Source organism: Lissotriton vulgaris, chromosome 5 (genome assembly GCF_964263255.1).
Source record: "Lissotriton vulgaris chromosome 5, aLisVul1.2, whole genome shotgun sequence".
In the NCBI taxonomy this organism is placed as follows: domain Eukaryota; kingdom Metazoa; phylum Chordata; class Amphibia; order Caudata; family Salamandridae; genus Lissotriton; species Lissotriton vulgaris.
Window position 1 is genome coordinate 1,534,190,511 of NC_141693.1, and position 18,671 is coordinate 1,534,209,181.

Consider the following 18,671-nt stretch of genomic DNA (forward strand, 5'->3'; position numbering starts at 1 on the left):
AAGAGGAAGGTGGGGCCTAATTAAGCTTAGCAATGGCTGTGTACAGGCTATGCATTGCATTAGCCTGGCATGATTCGGAACCCACCTCAGTTCAGCAATGGATGGCTCACCTAGTGGCTATATACAACTTGGAGAAAGCTATATATAGGTGAAAGGGATATAGAGCAAAGAAGAAGGGAATAACAATGTAGAAATACTTATCCAATTGGGTTGAACAATATGACTGTTAAAAGGTGCCAAGAGCATGTGGTGTATTGAAGGCCTTATATCATGGTGTGAGGGAATTAGAGGTGGGGAACCAGATTAAAGTCTGTCCGAATGGTATCCCCAAGGCTAGGAGCCCCATTTGTATAGATTGCACAACGGCATAGGAGGCTATCAGTGTTAGCCCTGCAATATGGTACAATGCACATTATAAGACTGTAAGCTTATCTGTAAGACAGGGGATATTATGAGATGTGGTCGCTCTCCTAAGGATGCAAGCTTAAATGGGAATAAGGCTCAGTTTCATGACCCTATAATAGTATTCATGGGACTATCTGATTTTGCACGTTAAACATTTATGCTGCTATGTAACAGGCTTGGGGTAATGAATTGCAAAGACGCACAGTTTTTCACATTTAGCACTTGCACTTTAAACATGTCAAGGTATAATTACAATATTTTTAATGTTGGTGCACCCCCACATTAATGAATTCTGTGTTGATTTAAGTGTGGGTCTGGGACGACTCTTGGTGGCCTGCGGACCTGGGCTCAGCACCCATTTCCACAGACCACGCACGTAACCTTGGCTTCATCCTAGACTCCTCACTCTCGATGACCAAACAAGTCAACGCCGTCTCATCCTCCTGCTTCAACGTACTTTACATGCTCAAAAAAATCTTCCATTGGATCCCTGCCGAAACAAGAAAGACTGTCACCCACGCACTGGTTATGAGTCGACTAGACTACGGAAACACCCTATACGCCGGAATTACAGCCAAATTACAGAAAAAACTCCAACGCATCCAAAACGCATCAGCGAGACTCATTTTGGACATCCCTCGCCAAGATCACATTACCGGCCACCTGAAAGACCTCCACTGGCTTCCCGTCAACAAGAGAATAACATTCCGTCTCCTCAGCCACGCACACAAGGCCCTCTACAAACTAGGGCCTGATTGCCTCAACACTTGACTGTCCTTCTACACACCCACCCGCCAACTAAGATCCTCCAATCAAGGCCTCGCCACAGTTCCGCGTAGCCAAAGATCCACCATGGGAGGTAGATCCTTTTCCTACTTGGCGGCCAAGACCTGGAATTCACTCCCCACTCACCTCTGCCTTACACAGAACCACATCTCCTTCAGAAAAGAACTTAAAACCTGGCTATTCGATAAATAATGAACCCCTCCCCAAGCGCCTTGAGACCCTCTGGGTGAGTAGTGCGCTATATAAATCCTTGAACTGGGTTGGGTAGGGTCTGGGGATAAAAATGGGGGGAATGAACATTTGTTTTCGTTGCCTCTTACTCAATAAAAAATAAATAAAAAAAGATAGGAAACATAGGTTGAAGTTTTCTTAGTACATCAATGGACTGCTATCAATGACTACAAACACTACTATCATTCCATGTGTATGCAGGCCACAAAACTTTTTCTTGATGGCATACCTACATCATTTTCTCAAAAGTTGCTTGTGTCTTTAAAAGATATATTCTTCTACTAAATGGAAGGCGGTTGAGAGCACAAAAATAGGAAAAATAGGTTATATCCCAGTAAAATGCCAAAACTGTGTTGACAATGTTGGTTTCCTAACCAAAGCCTGCCTGCTCCTGAAATCTGGGGCAATGGTGATTTTAGCACCGCAAACACTTTGTTGATACGTTTTGTAAGGAGAGAAACAGACGCTTTCTTCTGCAGCACTGTTCTTCCATTAATAAAAAAATAATAATAATTAGGTGTGTTTTGGCCAATTTCTCGCAAACCCTGGGTTTCTTATACCATCCTCAAGATGTTGGAAGAAAAGGATGCAAATATAGTGTGGATACCTTATGTAGACAAAAAGTTATAGGGGCCTAACCTTGAACTTCCCTAAATAAGCAAAACATGATTAGCATACAGGGGAAAGGCCTAGCAGTGAAGAAGTTAAACTTAACAAACAAACCAAAATAATTTATAATATGCTAAAATGTTATGTAAAACTCTTCATAAACAATAAAGTAGTATATTACTTAGAAATAATAGCCAAAAGAAGATTTAAAAATAAATAGTAACCTACCAAAGTCCTTGAAAACTCAGACAATGTCTTAACAAACATACCAAACCTTTATAATAATACAATATTTTATTACATCAGTCAACAAATAATTAAATGTTAAATTTTAAGAAAAGATGGGTATAATAAAACTATATATAAATTATTGAAAATAAAATGTTATCATCACTAACAAAGGAAGTAAAACACCAACACAATCCATCTCATAAGTTAATTAATTACACCACATAACAATCAAATAATATTCACACAAACATTATTAAATAGCATTTCCCACCTCAAATTTTTGACATTCTGTATCTGAAGATCTTTAACCACATAATAAAACATTAGTGATCCACCATAAACGAAGAAACATGTTGTGAAAATAGCCCAAACAAAATTTAAAAATGAATGAATCCAATACAAATCCTATGAGGCAATACAAAGTATGTAGGATCCCAAAAAATGAAAATTTACTAAACAAAAACCAAACACCCCAGGAAAACTGATAGACCAAAAATGATTTCCTTAAAAAAAATCTAAAACTCCCACTGTCCCTAAGGCATTTTCAGAAACGAAAAACCTGCAAAGTAAATCATTAACCCACCAACAAAATACATTGCATTCCTATAAGTCAAGTCAAGTCAAGTCATAAAATTTGTATAGCGCACTACATACCCAGAGGGTTTCAAGGCGCTTAGGAGGAGGAGGAGGATTATTTATCAAATATCCACGTTTTAAGCTGCTTTCTGAACGCTAGGTGGTTCTGGGTGAGGCGGAGGTAAGCGGGGAGTGAGTTCCATGTTTTAGCAGCCAGGTAAGAAAAGGATCTGCCTCCCATGGTGGTCTTGTTGATGCGAGGTATAGTGGCGAGGGCTTGGTCGGAAGAGCGTAGTTGGCGGGAGGGGGTGTAGAAGGACAGTCGAGAGTTGAGGCAGTCTGGTCCGATGTCGTAAAGTGATTTGTGTGCGTGGGTGAGCAGTCGGAAAGTGATCCTCTTATTGACGGGTAGCCAGTGGAGGTCTTTAAGGTGGCCAGAGATGTGTTCGTTGCGTGGTATGTCTAGTATGAGTCTGGCTGAGGCGTTTTGGATTCGTTGGAGTTTCTTCTGGAGTTTGGTGGTGGTACCTGCGTAGAGGGTGTTTCCGTAGTCCAGTCGGCTCGTGACCAGGGCGTGGGTGACTGTTTTCCTAGTTTCGGAGGGGATCCAGCGAAATGTTTTTCTGAGCATGCGAAGAATGTTGAAGCAGGAAGAGGATACGGCGTTGACTTGTTTGTTCATTGAGAGTGAAGAGTCCAGAATGACGCCAAGGTTCCGTGCGTGGTCTGTCGGGATGGGTGCTTTTCCGAGGGCTTCCGGCCACCAGGAGTCGTCCCAAGCAGAGGGGGATGTGCCTAGGATGAGGACTTCTGTTTTGTCTGAGTTCAGTTTCAGACGGCTTTGTTTCATCCATTCAGCGACTTCTTTCATTCCTTCGTGCAGGTTGGCTTTGGCGGCGCCGGGGTCATTGGTGAGTGAAAGGATCAGTTGAGTGTCGTCCGCATAAGAGATGATGTTGAGGTTGTGTTGGCGTGCGATGGCCGCGAGGGGGCTCATGTATACGTTGAAGAGGGTGGGACTGAGTGAGGATCCTTGGGGTACGCCGCAGATGACTTCAGTGGCCTCTGATTTGAATGGTGGGAGGCGGACTCTCTGGGTTCTACCAGTGAGGAACGAGGTGATCCATTCCAGTGCTTTTCCTTGGATTCCGATGTTATTGAGGCGTTGTAGAAGGGTGCTGTGGCAGACTGTATCGAATGCTGCAGAGAGGTCGAGGAGGATAAGGGCGACTGTGTCTCCATTGTCCAGTAGAGTTCGAATGTCATCTGTTGCTGCGATGAGGGCGGTCTCGGTACTATGTTTTGCTCGGAAGCGAGATTGTGAGGGGTCGAGGGATTTGTTGGCTTCGAGGAAGGCGGCGAGCTGGTTGTTGACGGCTTTCTCGATGACTTTGGCCGGGAATGGAAGAAGCGAGATGGGGCGGTAATTTTTGAGTTCGGTGGGGTCCGCTGTTGGTTTTTTCAGAAGGGCGGTGAGTTCAGCGTGTTTCCAGTCTTCAGGGAAGGTAGCGGAGTTGAAGGAGCAGTTGATGACGTCTCGGAGGTGCGGTGCTATGACGGAGTCTGCTTTGTTGAAGATGTGGTGAGGGCATGGGTCTGTGGGGGATCCTGAGTGGATGGAGTTCATCAGGCGGATGGTGTCCTCAGTGGAGATTGGCTTCCATTCGTTAAGGGTGTTCACGGGGGGAGGATGGACAGCAGACGGTAGGGTGGGTTGGTTTCCGGGTTGGTTGTCAAAGCTGTTGTGGATGTCTGCAATCTTGTTGTGGAAAAAAGAGGCTAGGGAGTCGCAGAGGGTTTGAGAGGGGGTGATGTCGTTGGAGTTGGCCGAGGGATTTGAAAATTCCTTGACGATGTTGAAAAGTTCCTTGCTGTTGTGAGCGTTGTTGTCGAGTCGATCCTTGAATGCTGCTTTCTTGGCTTTTCGGATTAGTTGGTGGTGAGTGCGGGTGGCGTTTTTGAAGGCGTCCTTGGTGCTGGTGGTTGGGTCTTTTTTCCAGGCCTTTTCAAGGGAGCGGCAGAGTTTCTTGGACTTCTTGAGATCATCGTTGAACCATGAGGCCTTCTTGCTGCCAGGTTTGTTTTGATGTTTTTTCAGAGGTGCTAAGGTGTCCGCGGTGTTGGATAACCATAGGGTGAGATTAGCGGCGGCTTCGTTGGCGTTGGAGGAGGGGGCTGGGGTGTGTTGAAGGAGCGATGCGGAGATTTGGTCCGTGGTGATTTTGTTCCAGTTCCTTTTCAAGGTAGGTTGGAGGTGGTTGGTGGGTTTTGGTTTGTTGTAGGTGAAGTGAACGCATCTGTGGTCAGTCCAGATGAGGTCCGTAGTGTGACTGAAGGAGACATAGTTGCTGGAGGTGAAGATGGGGTCGAGTGTGTGACCTGCGATGTGGGTGGGGGAAGTGACCAGTTGTTTAAGTCCGAGGTTGGCGAGGTTGTCCACGAGGGTGGCGGTGTTGCGGTCGTTGATCTTATCGAAGTGAAAGTTGAGGTCTCCCAGAAGGATGTATTCTTTGGAGGGGAGCGCGTGCGGAGTGATGAAGTCCGTGATGTGTTCACTGAATTTTGCGCGGGGTCCTGGTGGTCTGTAAAGGAGGGTGCCTCTGAGTGTGGTCTTGGGGTCGATGTGGACCTGGAAGTGAAGGTGTTCGGAATTGGCGAGGTTGGCGTCAGAGCTGGTTGAGATGCGGATCGATTTCTTATGGACTATAGCGATTCCTCCTCCTGTGTGGCTGGTGCGGTCCTTGCGTGTGATCTTATATTCATCAGGGATGGCAATGGTGATGTCTGGTGCCGAGGAAGCATTCATCCATGTTTCCGTAAGGAAGGCGATGTCCGGAGAGGTGGTGTCTAGTAGGTTCCATAGGTCGATGGCGTGCCTGTGGACTGATCGGGTGTTGAGAAGGATGCATTGTAGGTGGTTGGGGTCGTGAGTCTGTGGTGTGGTCTTAGCGGAGATGTTGTCGGTGCCGCTGAATTTGCAGGAGTAGCAGGAGAAAGGTCCATGGGTGCGTCCAGGAGCGGCTTGAACGCAGTTAGGGCCAACATACAAATTTGGCAGTCCGAATGGACTGCCAAATCCCTGTTGGAGGTGCAGTCACCACTGCACCAGTGGTTTGACCACCGTATTCTGAGTTTAGAGATCAGACTGCCATAGGACCGATGCAACGGCCGGTGATCATGGATCCCATGGATATGTTGCAGTGGTCAGAGGTAAATGAGAAATTACATGACCGCCATGGAAAAGGTGGATGTGAGGCAATTGTGGCTTCTGTGTAGGGGGGAGCACTCGTTGAGCCCTCCTGCATGTTTTTTCCCCCAATTCCTGCACCAAAAGCAATGCACAACATGGTCTATTTGTTCCTGAGCAGGAATGTGCTATAGCACTCCCACGGCTCAGTCTTTCTTTGGCTTTCCTGTGAGCCTTAGAAAGCCACCTCTCTGGGACTACGTAGCAGGACTGTCTGCTAGGATTCTACTTGAAATCCCATTGGGCTGTCTGAATATTTGTTTGGCAGTTTTGCAGCGGAGCACTGGCATGACAGACCCCTGCAAGACCACAAAACTCTTAATCAAGCCCTTAATCATCAAAATATAACTAACATAACTTCATTAACATAACATAGCAACACATTAATAAAATAGTGTAAAAAAGGCAAAATTAAAACCTAGTGAAAAACACTATCACTAATAAATCTAAATATACCAAAAACTCACAATCAACACTATCAGCTAGATTCATCATAGTGCCGATTTGCGAGTCCTTAATAGCGATTATTAAGGAATCGCAAATAAGGACTTGCAAAACGGGATTCATGTAGGAATCGCTAAATAAATTGCGATTCCTACACATTCCTTATTTGCGATTAGCATAATCGCAAATAAGGAATAACTCCCCATTCATTCCCATGGGCCAATAAGGATGCGATTTCAAGGATGCCAAGGGTGTCCAAAGGACACCCTGTAGCACCCCTGAAATGTAATCTAAATTGGTGTTGCGCACACACATGTCCAAAGGACATGTGTGTGTGTAACATTCAACTTAGAAAAATGCATTTAAATGCATTTTTCCAAGTTTTCGCTATTTACCACGAGGTTTGACCTTGCGGTAAATAGCGGCCAGACATAGCGAATTCGCAAATAAAAAATGGTTAATGAATTGCATTTAAGGAATCTCAAATAGAGATTCCTTAAATGCAATTCCTCGCAAATATGCGATTTCGCAATTACCGATTTTTGCATTTGTGGAGAAGTGTGGCTCACTAGTTAGAGCAGGCAGACCCTGAAGCAGAGGTCAGACCCAGGACCAGGGTTCAATTCCCGACGCGGCAGGGTCTTGAGCTCAAATGTCCATGGACTCGATAATTCTCGCTTCGGTGCCTGACCTAATCATGGGTTCACACTCTGCAACTCTGGGCATTAAGCTTGCTTAATCTCCACAACGGCCCCCCCCCCCCGCGGCGGGATGCCTGGCTTTCACCTTGGGGATGCCCTGTAGGGGCTATCTCACAGGGAAAAGCCAGGGCGGGTTCCCAAGGCAAGCGCGGAGATACCCCTTCGGGGGTCGATTCAGGCGCTATATAAGAAACATAATAATTTGGGATGATGAATCCCAAATGCAAAAATTGCGCTCGCAAAGGGCCAGATTAGCAGAATCTGGCCCTTTGCGAGCCGATTTTTCTTTCATGAATCTACCTGTATAACTACTTCCTCTTGTCCTTTTTTCAGATAAAATATATATAAATAAAAATGCCAAAATATACAATGAATATACTTTGAAAACAGAAATAAAATGTGAGAAATATATGATATGTCTTAAGTTAACGTAACATTGCAATTAATATTAATATTGTTTATAAACGTACAATTTTTATTCTATTACTAATGAACAAAAATACAAGCAAATATGTCTACTACATGCATATATAACAAAATCCTTCACAATACAAATATGAAATTAAATATTTACATTCCAACATAAATAATAAAAAAAAAAAATGTTAAACACTAAAGGAGTGAGATTTACTATCCCCAATCTAATCTCAACCAATTTGGTGAAGGTGTTGGACACTAAGGGTCAGATTCTGATCTCACTCACAAAGCCCTCCCTATGGCACAGAGCCGGAATGCCTTCCGACTGACACGTTCGACCGATGAAGTGTGAAGGAATGCCTGTCGAATACAAACAACTCGCACAGAGCACAATACAGATGACCGACTCGTACAGAAATGAATCCGTGCGAGCCTATCGTACGGAAAAGAGCCCGATGAGACTTACACGTATGTGAATGCTGCAACATAGCATAGCGTGAATGGGACAGACTAGGACCACCCTGCTAATACATGAACAAGCATCTGGTGTGGTTATGGAACGTTTCGGTTATGCTTAACAAAATACAATAGAAACAATCAGACTAAGTCCAATGTAAAAAAAAAGCTAAAAGATTCAAAATAAGCCACACCCACAACTCCACATATATAATTGGCCAACATCTTTATCATGATCCTTTGCCACTTCAACTGAACTGCCAACACATACCACAGCACTGATACATATACTCATATACTCAAAACTCACATCCACCACACAACCTGTACACTAGCACCTGTCAACTACTACACTCACAAACATACACACATTTACTCATCCACACTCACTCTCACTTTCACACTCCCCCACACATATATCCCCACGACTAACCCATCCCTATGCCCCCAAAGTAAAATCCACATTTCAAAGAGAAGGAGTTGGAATTCATGGTAGATGAAATTCTCAGAGTAGAGCCACAGGTTTTTGGGACCTTAGTCCAAAAGAACCCCTTGTCCCAGAAAAGCAAGATGTGGGAGAGGATTGTCAACAAGGTGAACTCTCAAGCACCTTGCCTGGGCACAATGAAGGATATCAGGAACAAGTACTATGATGTGCGAAGGAGGGTGAAGAAGCTGATTGACAAAGACCATGCCCTGAGCCAGTGGACTGGTGGTTGCCCTCCTGCAACACCTGTGCACTTCACTTCCTGGGAGGAGAAGGTGCATGCCATTTTTCCACCGGAGGGTGTCCATGGAATATCAGGAGTACCAGAGCCTGGTGAGCTCATATTCAAATAGACAATATTGTCAGCAAATGCACCCCATAGAAATCACCGTCAATGGGACAGGTATACAAATTAATACCATAACAATATGGAGCAAATGAGCATGTGATGTGTATGCCAGTTTGACAAACAAAATGCATGCAATCTCAGAGTAACTTCTAACTATTTCATGACATGTACCAACTTACCAAAATACACAGCAAGGCTTGGTGCTCAAAACAGCATCCATAACTGTCAGCCATCTTGCCAGCAATTTTTCACTTACTCACAGGAAGCTGAGTCATAGAAAGGAAGATTGGTATTGCTGGGAAGGTGGGTGTGGCTAAGGCATGATGGGAGTTTTAGTTACATCAAACAATCCTCCTCCCACATAGCCCAACAAGACCACCAGGACCTGAGCCTACCTCACAGTCAATGGAAAAGTATTGACAAGATGACTGACACTGGTCTCTGGTGTAGGGAGCACATGTTCCTGTTGGGAGTTGTGCTCAAACAAACACCAGGCACCACTGTCAGACATCTTGAATGTAAAGTCTTACTCACTATAATGGAAGCATGGCTCATGCTGGTCAACTTTCTTTGGGTGGGAGGGGGAGTATCCACAATGACTTCAACTACCATCATGCCCTGCCCTACACACACCTTCTCTGCCAGAACAAATTGCACTCTTGTGACTAGGCAGTCCATGACAGTGAAAGGAAATGTGCCAGCAAGATGGCAGACACAGGGCTCTGGTGGAGGGAGCCCCAAGCTTATATGGTTGACAATGCTGGGGACTTGCACACCACATTCACATTTTTGTCAGTACAGAGATGGGGGTAATCCCTCAGGACCCCTATGGATGACAATACTGGGGCTTGCACCCCACTTTTACATTTTTGTCAGTACAGAGATGGGGTTAATCCCCCAGGACCCATATATGTTTGACAATGCTGGTGGTTTGCACCCCACATTCACATTTTTGTCAGGACAGAGATGGGGGTGGTAACCTCCCCAAACCGCTATATTGTTGACTATGCTGGAGGCTTGCACCCACATGCACATGTTTGTCAATGCAGAGATGGGGGTTTGTCCAGCATGTCACTTTATGTATCAATTTTGCAAGCAGTTTGCACCCACAACACAAATTGGCCATGACAACACTAGGTAAGTGTTAGACATTCATCTCCAATGGGGTGGGCAACGGTGGGAGTGATTGGCACCCACCCCCCTATGGAAACTGGGTGAGTGGTAGACATCCAACCTCCTATTGTGTGGGCAATGTTGGGAGTGATAAGCATCCACCCCCTATAGGTAGTGAATACTGGTAGTGTTAGACAGCCACCATCCTATGGGGTGGGCAATGGTAGGAGTGACAGGCAGCCACCCCCTATTGACACTGGGTGAGTGTTAGACATCCTATGGTGTGGGCAATAGTGGGAGTGATAGACATCCAACCTCTATAGTTAGTGATTACTGGTAGTGTTAGACATCCACCCCCCTATGGGGTGGGCAATGGTGAGAGTGATAGGCATCCACGCCCCTATAGGTAGTGAATACTCATAGTGTTAAACATCCACCCCCATAAGGGGGGTACAATGCTTGGAGTTCTTGCCATTCACCACCCCACTTGTGGGTCATTAGGACTTTTCAAGCGTGAAACATGTCAACCTTGTGATTAGTTACACTGGCACATTAAGCCCCACGTAACTCACTAAGCTGTTGGTTTTTTAGCTTACCAAGGACACCACGAGAATAAATAACCTGACAGTGGATGCCCTTAGGTATTTTTAACTTCACTTGCACGCACCACATCACTATTTTTCACAGAATCCTTCCCTTTACCTGTCATGCCCCCACAGATGCACACACCTTACAGTGTATTCTCTTTTTAAAGATCTCCGCTAAAGACACCCTTTGGGGGCCAGACAGACATTGCAGCTCCGGTCTGACCAGGAGCACCAAAAAGCCCGATGATGAAGCATGACATCCTTTTGGGTGTGTGAGGGCGAACAAGAAGCAAGACTTTGCCATCCCCTTCGGGATTGGATTCTTGAAACTGGGGATACACATCTGCTTATTTTCTCTTCTTCCACTACTACTCTCCTCTTAACTTTCCCCTATCCTACTCCTTTTCTCTCCTTCCTATTTGGGTGACATACATGCGCCCATTACCACTGAAAGGTGTCCTCTTTGATCTAGCCATTCACAGAGGAGCACGGACACTGGACCTTAACAAGCTCCTTGTCCTCCCCCTCTCTTCTTTGCTGACTTGCTGTTCCAGTGATAACATTTTAACCAGATTCTTGATGTACAAATCACTGGCTCATTTTCATCACTGTCACTTAAGGCTTTCAGGGACTTTCTTTTTCCTTTGTCCCTTGGGTGGGTCCCAGACTCTGCCGAGGTGCACTCCATGTTCAGATCTTCAAAAGGGAGGATTGGAGAAGATGATAAAGTATTGTGAAGCTTATGATTGAAGAGCAACATCTTGTTCAGCAGGAAGCTCAACCTCCTATTATGCTCCTATTTCAGGAAAAACTGTTGCCGGTTGTGGCTCCTGTCTTCCACTTTCCTGTCATGTATGGGTGCTACTTTCTTGGTGAGACAAATACAAATCAGGCTCACGGCTTGTCGCAATGACTGCAGTGGTTGCATCACTGACTGACGTGAGCTTGGGCTTAGTATTAGTTTGGGGTGTACTGTTGATGATGGGGGAGTGCTGCTTCCAGTCTTTTGCTGACCAGAGGATGGTGCAGCAGGTAAATTCTGTTTCCTGAAAAAGGAGGAGTGGTGGCAATATAATTTTTCTTGCCTCCTCTATGGACACTTTCTTAGCAGGAACATCCTTCTTCAATGCCATCTTCAAGTTCATATTTATCTCTGTCTGTTGCACTTAGCTGCAGAAGCAGAGGATGACTCAGCTGGTGTGTATCACTAACAGTCTTCTGTCTGGCTGCACTGTGTGTGATGATGTCTCTTTTGCACCTAAAAGCAAACAAACAAGAAAACAGATTCAGTGAAAAGTGGCATTTGACGTTTGTCTCTACAAACAATAAAATTTAGTGAGCTCATGTCACATATAATTAATAGAGTATCCATTACAAACCCCTACATATTAGTTCAATACAAAACCAATTAGAAAATTTACTTTCTTTGTATCTGCCCATGCTGCCTGTGGCAGGCAAAGAGTGCAGGGGAAAAATGGGATAATCCTTATGAAAATGATTGCTGGTGTGCTCTATGGCCTCTGGCAATCAAAGTGTGCAGGGAAAAATTGAATAATCCTTAGAACTATTATTGATTTTGTGCCTGTATGGCAGGCAGGGGTACAGAGGAAAATAGAATAATCATTAAAGAACATTGCTAGTCTGAGCCTACATAAGGTGGGGGAACAGCCAAATTAAATATGTATAAACAAATTATTGCTGGAGTCTCTCAAGGGTCTATAGGAACTCCTATGGGAAGCATCGAGGCACAAGGGAAAATGGAATGAATGAATTAAAAAAACTGTACATGCATACTATACTCCTCCTCAATCACATTACACGCACATCAGCGAAAATAAGAAAATGTGATTGGTGTCCCCATAAAAGGGCATTGAGAAGTGGAAGGAAAGGAGCACACTGGCTACCAAAATGGCCAAAAGAGCAAAGGCATGGATACCAAAGAACACATGGAGTCCTAACGCAAAAAATGAAAATCATCTGTCAAACTTTAAAACTTCACCAACCACAAACATCCCTAGGCATCAAAATTACCCCACCAAAATACCAATTTGCAGAAAAACATAACATGCAAAAAACACAGTTTGGATTGAATCCAAGGACATCCCTAATTCAGTAGATGTTTTGAAAAACAAATATACCATATAAACTGTTGTTTCATATTTAATCAAACCCAAGTAATCTCTGGCTAGTTGTGGCCTGTGGGCAGATGAGTCCTACAATAAAATTAGCAAAATAGTATTGCAAAATTCCCAAGCAACACAAAAGAGAATAAAAAACAGACTGTTTTAAAAGCTTTAACCAGTTCTGTGCTCACTTACCTTGCGGATGCTGCGAACGACCGTTGGCTGACGCAGCCCGCCAACTCCTTAGAATGCCTGCACCTCAGCAGAATGTCCGCTGCGGTAAATGGGTTTAAACCAAGCCCCCAACCCTTCAGAATCTGTGCAAACATTTTCCCTTAGAAGAAAACTAAAAATGTTCTTACAAAATAGGCCCCTACTGCAACTTCAAGCCACCCAAATGGGAGAAAAAAAGGTAAAGAAAATACTGGTGAATGCCCTCCATTAAACAACAAACATATCTAAAAGTTCTTTAACTTACTTGATTCCTCCAAAAAAGATCTTGAGAAATCTTATGACAGGGATTGCAGACAAGGAAGAGATTGAATCTTTCCTGTAGAAATCCAAATGAAAAATGACTAAGGGAATTGCAAAGCACTGGGACAAGCCTTATGAACAGTAAGAGGAAGTTGCAGCCTCTGTGGCACTTTTGTTTAGTTGAGAAAAAAAGTAAGATACAAAATATGTTTTGTGCTCAAAAACCTACCTACCCATCCACCTCGGCTAGAACAGTTTGCCAAACATCCAATTTTGAGTTGGCTTTGCTGCTTCTTGAGTAAAAAATCTGCTCAAGAAGCAGCTCTCTGAAGGTCACCATCTATGACCGCCCGCATTAGAAAATTACCCCAGATGGCTTCTCAGCAACCAGAAATCATGCTATGGGACCCTGAATCCTGGTTGATAACTGTAGCTTCAGGTTTCCCTGTTCTCATTACGTTGCTTGCATGGGAGCAGAATCCGAATCCGGTAGTCTGAAGGCTCGGATGATATCTGCTTTTAACCTTCAGGGACTGTGGACACCCCGTCCTCATGTTTGAGGGACTTTGGGAGGTCTGCTAGCCACAGCGGGTCCCGGCACGACTCTGCGTCCTCCAGGACAAAATGGCTCTGACCATAAGCTTCGACTGTCTGACCAGCCCTCTGATCCGGAGTTGCTTCACTGTGAGGCTGGGCCCCTGGGAGGCGATGAGGAGGTCAATTGTCCTCCATGCCCCCTGTGCCCCCTATCTCTGGAAGGGGGTGTGCCATGAATGCCCCAGCCCGAATCCGCTCTGATCTGATCTTCTCACGGTGCACCTTGGTTGTGGGGCTCCCTGCTACCGGTGGAACAAGGGAGGTGAACCTGGCAGCTTAGGAGCCTGTGGACTGTACTGGAGCCGGACGGCCAAGACAAGACACCGTGATCCCAGGTGAGCCGGTTGGCTGCGAGGGGGCTGCGCCACCCGGTGGCGTGCCGTGGGAGACTTTGCTGACATGGGAAGCTGAGCTGCGGATCGGCCCTGGGCAGTGGATTGCTGTGGTGTCCTGGGCGGCTGTGGCCCTTGAGATGAATCCCTTGTGCTCTGTGTCTGAGATCCCAGTCCCCTCTGGAATGCAACCGGGGCCGGCCTGGGAGTGGCCTTTTAACTACATTATGCTGCCACCAGCATATCAGCGCAAGGTGGGGATGCTGCGGTGCCCGTGGTTTGGAGTCACGCCAGGGAACCATCCAGTGGGAGGCGGTCAGGAGTTCATCCCCTCTCTCAACTTGAGTGCCTGGCTCCCGGTCTTGGTGCCGCACCCCTTGCGAGCTACACCTGCCCCCCTGAACATGGGCAAGGACAAAGACCCAAAGCCACTGCGCCAGCGAAAAATGGACCATTATACAAAAGTGATTACCCCCCCCCCCGGAAGAACGACCGACCACCGTACCAACTCGAACATGCTCCTGCAGGTGATCCAGTCCTCCAGGACAGAATTGGAGGAAAGATAGGAGAGGTAGGCACGGAGTTGACCCTCCTAGTGGACAAGGTCATGAAGTTGGAGACCAGACTGGGTGAGGCAGCAAACTCCCTACAGGGCCTCTGTAAAGGCATGGCGGAGCTCCAATCCTCGAACAAAGACCTTCCGTGGTGCGTTGATGACCCTGAAAACAGGGCAAGGCACAACAACCTTTGCTTTGTGGGTTTTAGGAAGGGCGTTGAAGGATCACACTTGTCAGCCTATCTTCACGCCTGGCTACTGCGCACATTCCCGGTGCACAAATTCTCTGCCTGCTTCATCATAGAAAGGGTGCACATGGCTCTGCTGGCACAACCTCCCCCGGTGGTGAACCCCTGCCCAATCATAGCCCATTTCCTGAACTTTCTTGGAAGGGACATGATCCTTTGAGAGGCGTGAAAGGTGGGTGAGATAAGGCACAAGAACACCCACATAATGATCTTCCCGCACTACAGCAGGGAGGTCCAGAAGAAAAGGCGCACCTTTGACTCTCTGAAAGTTAAACTCAGGGAGCGTCAGATCCAATGCATGCTCATATTTCCCGCAAAACTGAAGGTCCTATTCATGGGGAAAACACACTTCTTCTAAACGCCGGAGGAGGCATGGCACTGGATTGAGGAGAAGTCCGTAACAAGGCAGATGGAGGACCCGTCACCACACAGCCAGACACCGGCAAGGAACAAACTGAAGCCCTCTGGTACCCAAAGGACACTGAGACCCCGGGAAACCGGAGAGACTTTATACAGGGGCTACGCCATATGCAATGTAGGGCAGCGACAGGGTCCGACAGCGAAGTGGACATTCCTTGGATTCTAGCCTCTCGGCAGGCTCGCGCATCTTCTGCCTTCCCGGACACCGAGAACATGGCACCAAAACATTGGAAATGGAGCAGGACGCAGCAGTAGAAACTCTGACATCACAGGGGGACCCCCTGACTCACATTCCTGATTGATGAGCCTTAGAGACTTGCCGTGGAATCAGACCACATAAGGCAGTGTCAGTTGATTGGACCTTTCCCCTTGACATATTATCTCCTCATCCTGCAAAGCAGCTGAAGAGCTATGTCTCATAGCAGGCGACTGGCCAGGAACGGTCACAGACTTGGGCATTGGACAGCACCTTTTTCCCTTTTTTTCTCTTTTTCCTTCCTGCTTTTTTTCTCCCCTTCCTGTGCTTTCCCTCCCTTACCCTTCTGGTGTCTTTCATGCTTCGTCCCTACTTAGTCTTTCCCTTTCTTTGGTCTGATTTGTTTTTGGAGTTCTTGGGGGCGCTGCAGGAGTAAGAACTTATAGCATATGTTTGGGACCGGGGTGGGCAACAGACCTCTACCACCCTTATGCGCAACCTCAACTGTTTGGCAGAAGGGATGTCACAGAGGTGGGGGGATGTGGGGGTGATGGAAGGGGGCCACGGGGTTCAACTAATTGTATTGTTTTTTTGGTTCCTTATGTTTTTGTTAAGGTACAGCCTCAGATTGGGTGGAGCGCACGCCCTCCACCAAGATCCCCATACAGGGCTTCATCTCACGGTCCAGAAGATAGCGCCTTTTAGGTGCTTACTTGGAATGTTGACGGCCTGGGTGACAAAATAAAAAGGGGGCTGGTATCGTCCTTTATAAAATGCTCCCACCTGGATGTAGTGCTTCTGCAGGAGACCCATCTTAAAGGCACAAAAAGTGGGTTCCTTGCATGGGGGACGTAAACTGTCCGGGCACATGCAGGATACACATCTTGCTCTAGAGGAGTTGCCATTCTGATTACAAAGTTACCTCCCTTCACTGTAAAATGTACTTGGATAGACCTCCCAGGGAACCTATGTTGGAGTCTCTGGGGCATAGGATAGGAGGAATGTCACTATTATCGGTCTATGCCCCACATAAACTGCAGACGAGAACTTTACACGAATGACAGACATACTATTGGAGACACTGGGACTGACGCACATTATAGGGGGGACTTTAATTATGTAATATACGTTCTTGCAGACCGATTGGGTGAACATGTCCATTCACTCCGGTTACACAATTGGCGCATCGTACGGACTATCTGGGCCTTGTGGACGTGTGGCGACACTTGCACCCAGGCCACAGATGGTACTCATACAATTCTGGGGCCCACAGGGTCCATTCACAGTTGGATTACGTGGTTCTCCAGCAGGGTGCCATCCCGGACATCTATGAGGAAGAGTACATGGCCCGGGGCTTGTTAGACCATTCGTCTTTATATGTTCGAGTGGGTGAGAGGGCCCGTACGGGACAGGGGTCTGGAGGCTGTCGTCATGGGATCTACAGGACAAGGAGGTGCTCCAGGGCCTCTGCGCAGACACAAAAGCCTACTTTGCAGAAAACTTGGGCTTGGTGCAGTCTGGAGTGATAATCTGGGAGGCATATAAAACAGTATTGTGAGATAGGGCCCAGAATCGGATAGTCTGGGAAAAGAGGTAAGCTCAGGAAAAACTTTCCTCACTAGAGGCCCAGATTCTCACTCTAGAAGGACGTCACCTCACGCAGAGAGTCCCCCAAGCTCTGAGAAAGTTTACAGATGTACAGCATCGATACAGGGCTCTGGCCATGCAAGCAGCTAAGGCACCGGCCCAGGCGACTCTGCATAGGCTGTATGATGTAGGGGACAAGTCAGGCAAGCTTCTAGTGTGGCTTAGCCATAAAGACGGAGAAGCTCAATGGGTGGCGAGTGTGATGGATCCCCAAGGAATATACCAGATGCGAGTTACGCAGATAGTACAGGCGGTTGCGTCCTACTATCAACCCTTCTAGATGTGAGGGCACTTCTAGACGTAACAGACTACCTGGCACACATTCATGCTCCGCTATTAAATGAGGATGCCTATATCAAGATTACGCCCTGGGAAGACCCAAGGTGCCAACGGCCTCCTGGCAGAATTTTATCAGAAATACGTGGAGCTTGTGGGCCCCCACTTGCGGAAGCTCTTCCAAGATGCGTCCCAGGAAGGAATTCTGCCCCTAGACCTGCATATGGCCACGATTATTCCTAACCCTCTACTGATTGCATCCCATACTGCCCTTTCTCCCTTCTAAATATGGAGGTGAAGACACTGGCCACCATCCTCACCCTAAGGCTCCGTCAGGTAAGCACTACTCTGGTGCATCAGGACCAGACCGGTTTTCTGCCCAGGCGGGCGACCCGACTAAATCTGCAAAGGACCAGAAATGGCTCATGGAGGTCCAAGACCAAGGAGACCCACATTTGCTCCTCTCTTTAGAAGCGGTAAAAGGCTTTCGATGCAGTGCACTGGCCTTTTAAGGACTCTACCCTGGTTACATTTGGTATCGGCCCCCGGTTCCGGCACTGGGTGGGTCTTTCCGATGACTTCCCGGTTAGACGAGGTACCTGACAGGGCTGTCCTTTCTTCCCATTGCTATTAGGCCTCACAATCAGGACTGTGGCCAGTAGGATCAGGCAGTATCAGGAGATTCAGGAGTTCTGAATCACACCGATGGATACTGGAGAAGAAAAGATCTTGCTTTATGCGGACGATGTTTTGCTCTATATCACTCACCCAACTGCCACGATTCCGGCCTTATTCGAGGTCATGGATGTATATGCGACTGACTCAGGTTTCACCATAAACTGGCACAAATCAATCATTTAAAGCCTGGAGGTATGGCCCACTCTTCCTGGGTCCCTTCAGATAGCTCATACCGGGTTTACCTAGCTGGGATTTTACCTCACCAAAGACACTCTCCTACCAGAGAAACATCCAGCAGATAATAACCAATTTTGCAGAAGACACACAGAGATGGAAATCCTTGCCCGTCATAATTCTAGGCAGAGCTGCCATGTTTAAAATGATCTCCTTGCCTCACTTTTTCTATGCCCTTCAGAATGAGTATTTTCCCCTCCCACGAAAAACCTTCTGCACGGTGAATGCGGAATTGCGCTCTCTTCTATGGC